This window comes from Epinephelus lanceolatus, chromosome 11, assembly GCF_041903045.1.
Source record: "Epinephelus lanceolatus isolate andai-2023 chromosome 11, ASM4190304v1, whole genome shotgun sequence".
Taxonomy (NCBI): domain Eukaryota; kingdom Metazoa; phylum Chordata; class Actinopteri; order Perciformes; family Serranidae; genus Epinephelus; species Epinephelus lanceolatus.
Window position 1 is genome coordinate 19,779,329 of NC_135744.1, and position 7,074 is coordinate 19,786,402.

Consider the following 7,074-nt stretch of genomic DNA (forward strand, 5'->3'; position numbering starts at 1 on the left):
AAGGTAAGTCGTCCTAGCGTCATCAAAACATTTCCAGAACAGAAAGGAATAATTTGGGGATGTGGTATAATTATCTAAAGTAATAAACACAGTATATTAGTTATGAGGCTTTTCTCACCTTGTTGAATACATTATATGAGGCTGCTCACCTGTAATTCAGGTGACTTTTCTGTCGTCATCAGGACATTCGCTTTCTGTTCCACTTCTCATGAAGTCACACGTGGGGAATTCCCGCGAAAGACGATAGGAAAAGCCACAAATGGCTTTAGGAGTTATCCCGTCATTGTTATTTTTAGAATAATTTATTTAGCAGACATTCTTAGGAGTTGTTTGGCGAACTGTATCTTAAACTTATTTTTACCATTGGTGGACTGGAGTGTATCTGTAGAGGTTGGACCCAGGGATGGATTAATGAGGGGCCCAAAATGTCAAACAAATTAACAAGTGCCGATCAGGAAGACACTCCGAATGACCACATAGAAACATAAAATGACAACAAAGAGACACAAGTAGAGGCAAACACAAAGCAAGAAAGAGATGCAGAACAGCTGCAGAGACTCAATAACTACAAAAGGGTGAGACAACCACAAAGATGTACTAAATTACTACAAAGGGATGCAAAACAACTACAAAGAGACTCAAAATGACCACAAAGAGGTGTAAAATAGCTGCAAGGAGACACAAAGACTCTCACAATGATTACAAGACAGCCATGGACACAAAAAACTACAAAGAGACACAATATTGCCACAAAGAGACAAAACCACAGAGAGATGCATAACAATAGAGATGCAAAACAGCTGTAGAGACTCAATATCTACAAAAGATGCATACTACAAAAGACTCAAAATGACCACAAAGAAACACATAATGATTACATAGAGACAAAAAACTGCAAACACAAAAGGACAAGAAAGAGATGCAAAACAGCCGCAGAGACTCAACAACTACAAAAGGGGCAAAACAACCACAAAGAGACACGTAATCACTACAAAGAGACTAAAAATGACTACAAAGAAGCATAAATTGACCCCAAACAAACAAAAAACTCCACAAAGAGACACAAAACGACTACAATGAGATGTAAAACAGCTGCAAGGAGACACAAAGACTCTCACAATGACAGCAAAACAACCACAGATACAAAAACTACAGACATATAAAACCAGAGACATGCGTAACAACTACAAAGAGATGCAAAACAGCTACAGAGACTCAAAAACTACAGAAGGGGCAAAATGACCACAAGGAGACACAAAATTACTACAAAGAGATGAAAAACAGCTGCAAGGAGACACAAAGACTCTCACAATCACAAAACAACCACAGACACAAAAAACCACAGAGACAACCATAGACAAAAAGTATACATACATAAAAGTATACATATGCACAAGTATACACATATACAGATACCTACATACACACAGACCCTTTAAAGGAACAGGCAGTTGCAGAGGATAAAGGCCTGATCAGGGACTATCCTATTGTGATTGGTCTCAAGATGTAAAAAATAAATAAATAGAAACAAAAAATAAACAAGTGACTGTGACTTCACATGGAGTTGTCAGTAAAGTGGGGGGTTTGGAATCTAGCTTTTATATATTCCATAAATGGATTCCAGATTCTCATAAATTTATCAGAAGAGCCATTTAATGTGAATCTTAGTTTCTCAAGTTTGATATGTTGCATCACTTCCCTCACTGAGTCCAGCTCGGTGGTTGAGAGTTCTTCCAGTGGAGAAGGATTAACCTCCGTGCTAATGAAGTGACACATTTTGTTACTTTGAGGTTAGATCCTGAAAGATTCATATTTTCCTCTCCTGCTATGTTAATGATGGCTGCCAAAGGATCTGGGTGAATTTTCATTTTAAAAATGTCTGATAGTGTTTTGAAGATCAAACTCCAATAAGTGGACAAATGGGGACACAACCAGAATGAGTGTGGTAAGGATGCAGGAGACAGTCTGCACCTGTCACAAGTGAAATCAACATCTGAAAACAGTTTAGAGAGTTAGTCTTTAGATAATGAAGGATGCAACACCTTAAATTAAAATGAATTGCATTCAATTTGATTCATAATACAACAAAAACTTTGATCACAAATACAGCCGCACTTACCTTGACTATAAAAGGCCTTGAAATGCCACCCTTTTATTCTACCTTTGCCACAGCTGGAGTTTGTGACTGTATTCCTAAATGACTTTTGTTTTTAATCACAAACAACAACAGCTGCAACTGGAACAACGATGCCATAACTTGTGGTGATGCAGGCTTGGCTGTAAAGCAGCCCAAAGCTGTGCCTGGATGCTTCTCTGTAGAACACTGGCCATCCAAACTCTAATGTAATTCTGAAATGACCCAACTGACAGTACAACTTCAGTTCAGAGCCACAACAGTACAGCATATGTAACCTTGTCAGAGGTTGTCATCCATCCACTGATAATTTATTCTGACTCTGCTGCTAGGCCAACATAACACCACATAAGAAAAACAAGACTCTGATTTATTTATTTTCCAAATGTTATTTTCAACTGACTGTTAATTTGGATTTTTTTTGTATAATAAATAACAAAATGACCTTTTCTAATATTGGTGAAGGAGCAGTCTAATTAGGCCATGAATAAAATTCGAAAGAGGACGCCCCTGCATAATCATGCACTGTGCTGATATCTCATACACTCCATTCAGACTATCAGTCAGTGTTGTATTGAAAGGCCGTGCATTTGTTTCAGCTACTGTGCAAGTTTTGCATAGCCCTGGGGAACTGTCATTTAAACTGTATAGCAGTAGCCTGGATAATGGCAGGCTGTGTCAGAGGTATTTTAATCAGATTGCAGTTTGGCTGTTCAGTTTATCCTGTGTCTGTCATGAGCTGTTGTATTTCAGGAGGATCTAGCAGATGGTAATGTCACTAAGGCCACTCTGCATCTTAATGTATGCTAGACTGCCAGCATTATGCAATCAACACACCACACCTCTCCTTTGACAACCAAGCGCAGCGGCTCCTCTGAATGATTTTTACCTCATTAAATAAACATTTTCGAGATGACAGCAACTCATGATCTGATCTGTTCTGTACGACATCTATTGCACGTCTGTCCGTCCTGGAAGAGGGGTCCCTCCTCAGTTGCTCTTCCTGAGGTTTCTACCGTTTTTTTTCCCCGTTAAAGGGTTTTTTTTTGGGGAGTTTTTCCTTATCCGCTGTGAGGGTCTTAAGGACAGAGGGATGTCGTATGCTGTAAAGCCCTGTGAGGCAAATTGTGATTTGTGATATTGGGCTTTATAAATAAAATTGAATTGAATTGAATTGAATGATAAACTGTTGTTGTTAATTTACAGAAAGATAAATATGTTAATTATCACTGGAAACAGCTCATTTAAAAACAAACAAACAAAAAAACTACACTGAAGGAGGTCATCATGATGCACTGAACTGTGCTGGAATGTGACTCCATAATGAGCCTCTATACAAGCTTACAAAGAGTTTGCGCCATCTCCTGGCGAAAGAGCAGTAGCACCACCACCACTAAAACCATCCTCTTCCTTTTGTTAAAGATGCATGAGAGCTAAGCCCCATGACAATATACACAGACCAACAATAAACCTGGATATTTAAAAAAAAAAAGAGCTCACCAAAAGGTATTAAAATAGCCCTCTCTCTCTGTACTGCCTCAACCTTGACATGCTGCCAAATAATACTATTTCAGGGGACGATAAATAATTGCACAATACAGCTGGATCCCACAAGTTACACACTATAAATGTTGCACACCACATCTTGGATTAATAAATGGGCTAACTGAGCACAGGCCCAGGGGCCCAAAGTGCAAAATGTTGCTCAAACTAACACATGCAGACCAGGAAGAGACTCAAAATGGCCACAAAGAGACACAAAACAACTACGAACAGACACAAAAAGACCACAGACAGATGCATAAAACAACCAGAAACAAACACAAAATGACTACAAAGATATTCAAAATGGCTATAAAGAGACACAAAATGACCACAAAGAGACACTACACAACTACAAAGAGACACAAAAGGACTACAAAAAGGGATAACAACCACAGACACACCAAAAAAAAAACTACAGAGAGACAAGAAAATTACCACACTTTTATCACACTTATGTGACTATAAAAAAGGGGCATAACAACCAAAAAGAAACACAAAATTACCACAAAGAGATTCAAGATGACTACAAAGAGACACAAAACAACTGAAGAATGCAAAACAGCTGCACAGAGACTTACACGACGATGAAAAAGGGGTAAAACACCAAGATAGAAACACAAAATGACTACAAAGAGATTCAAGATGACTACAAAGAGACACATAACAACTACAGGATGCAAAACAGCTGCATAGAGACTCACACGACTATGAAAAAGGGGCAAAACACCAAGATAGAAACACAAAATTACCACAAAGAGATTCAAGATGACTACAAAGAGACACATAACAACTACAGGATGCAAAACAGCTGCATAGAGACTCACACAACTATGAAAAAGGAGCAAAACACCAAGATAGAAACACAAAATGACTACAAAGAGATTCAAGATGACTACAAAGAGACACATAACAACTACAGGATGCAAAACAGCTGCATAGAGACTCACACAACTATGAAAAAGGAGCAAAACACCAAGATAGAAACACAAAATGACTACAAAGAGACACTTAACAACTACAAAGAGACACAAAAGGACTACCAAAAGGGATAACAACCACAGACACACCAAAAAAAACACTACAGAGAGACAAGAAAATTACCATAAAGAGACACTAAACAACTTTGAGATGGAAAAAAATGGCAAAGAGACACACACTCACATGACTATGAAAAGGGGCAAAACAACCATAAAGAAACACAAAATGACCACGAGACACTACACAAATTCAAAGAGATGCAAAAGGACTACAAAAAAGGATTAACAACCACAGACACACCAAAAAGACTACAGAGAGACAAGAAAATTACCACAAAGAGACACAAAACAACTATGAGATGCAAAGCAGCTGCAAAGAGATTCACATGACTAGGAATATGGGGCAAAACAACCACAAAGAAGCACAGGATCACTACAAAGAGATTCAAAATGACCACAGAGACACTAAACACCTACAAAGTTGGTGTGTCTGGGTGCCCCTTTAGGTCACAGGGTAGACTGCATACAACTGGGGTTTTGTCTGCAGCAGCTGGGGTTTAGGTCCGGCCCAAGGCCTTCTGCTGCAAATCCTCCCTTCTCTCTTCACTCTCATAACAGTAAAACAAAAAATGCCCCCAAAACATCTTAATATCTACCTCCTATTTAGGAGAGGTGGTGGGACCTTCTGCATGTCTGTGCCCAGAGACCCATTGTCTCACAATCCGGACATGCCCCCTACATGTCCTGGAGCAGAGGGAAACACAGCCAAGGCTACATGTATATGTACATTCTGCGGTTTCTGTTTGGTCAAAGCTAAGGTTTTATAGCGCTCTGGCCCATCTGGCAGCCTTCAGCTTTGCAGCCTCCATCATTGTGTATCTAGATCACACAATTACACAGAGACCTTGTGTATTCAAGCACCCAGAATAAGCTCTTAAATAAACCCACAACTAGTCCTAATAAATATGCTGTGGAGCTCTTAACTGAACACCTGAGCTCAAAAACTCAAATCAGAACGCCCGTCACAAAACCCCCACAAAAGATCCAACAAGTTAATGCTATTACAGGACTATAAGCCTTACTGGCATCCAAACACAACATCACATGACATAATAGTGTCACTGCTGATCAGACTTCATTTGCAGCCACGATCATGTCAATTTATTGCAAAGCTGGATTCAGAAGGTGCCAAGGCTGATGTCATCTGCAAACAGATCTGGACACGTCCCCAAGCTGCTCTATTAACTCTCAGAAGGGACACATGTTGACACAGTGGCAGCGCACTGGTTACTGTGTGGTGATACGGGCATGTTTTCCCATTGCACAGATGCTTTCCCCCCTCAGAGTGGACTTTAACCTTACTGCACTCAGTGATTATGTTCTCAGACTTAAAGGAACAGTGTGTAAGATTTAGTAGTATCTAGCAGCGAGGACTGCAGATTGCAACCAGCTGAATCCTGATTAGATTTCCGTCTGTGTTTATTGTTCAGGAGGTTTTTATGGGAAGCTGAATTATCCACAAAGGTCTCCTCCTCTCCAAAATAAATGAATCTGGTGATTGAAACGGGTAAAAAAACTGAATAAAACACTTTCATGTTAAAATCAGTGTTTTTACAATGCTGTTTGGTGTGTCGGAGATGGGCTGCTAGCCCAGAACCTGCAAATGTGTGCTCTCCTCTTTTCTCTGATAACCTAAGACCAGACATTCAGGAGGTTTATACCTGGAGAGGAATTTTCTCCTCCTCTCCAAAACAAACAAACCCGATGGTTTAAAGTGGTAAAAACACAGAATAAAGCAGTTTAAAGTTAAAAAAAAACTGTTTTTCCAACAACTCGTTGCGAAGGGATTGCAAACTACAGCTAACGTGAAATCAAAAATGGCCCTATCTAGAGCCAGTGTTTGGTATAATTCTACTTTTCCCTTCTAATATACTTTAAATAGACCAACAATTTAGTTAAAGATGTTAAAAATAATTGGCGTTGGGGTGTTTAAAATCACTTCTCAGCTCTGTCATGTCTGCTTAACATCAATAATATTTCCTCTTCTTAATCAGCTTTAACTACGTGCCAACTATGTCTTCCACTGAATTACTTTTTACTTGACATTTTGAATGGCATGTTCACCCCTTGCTTAGTTAGCCATAAATCACATAATTCATCAATGCTGAGCGTGCCCACATCCATATTTCCACCCTGACGCTGCATCCACATGTTGCAGCTTGCCTTGCGTCTTAACTGAGTCTGAGCCTGAGATCTTGTTCAGCGAGTTCTGTGAGGTTAAAATAAGAGTGAGTGGGGAGAAAAACAGCCCAGAGCACTCTGTATGAGCTCCATTCTCCCAGCAGCCAGTCACAGAACGGAGAACAGATGTTGTTACCATCGCCTGCTGCTTTTGTTTTCAGATCATCTGCAAGTGAA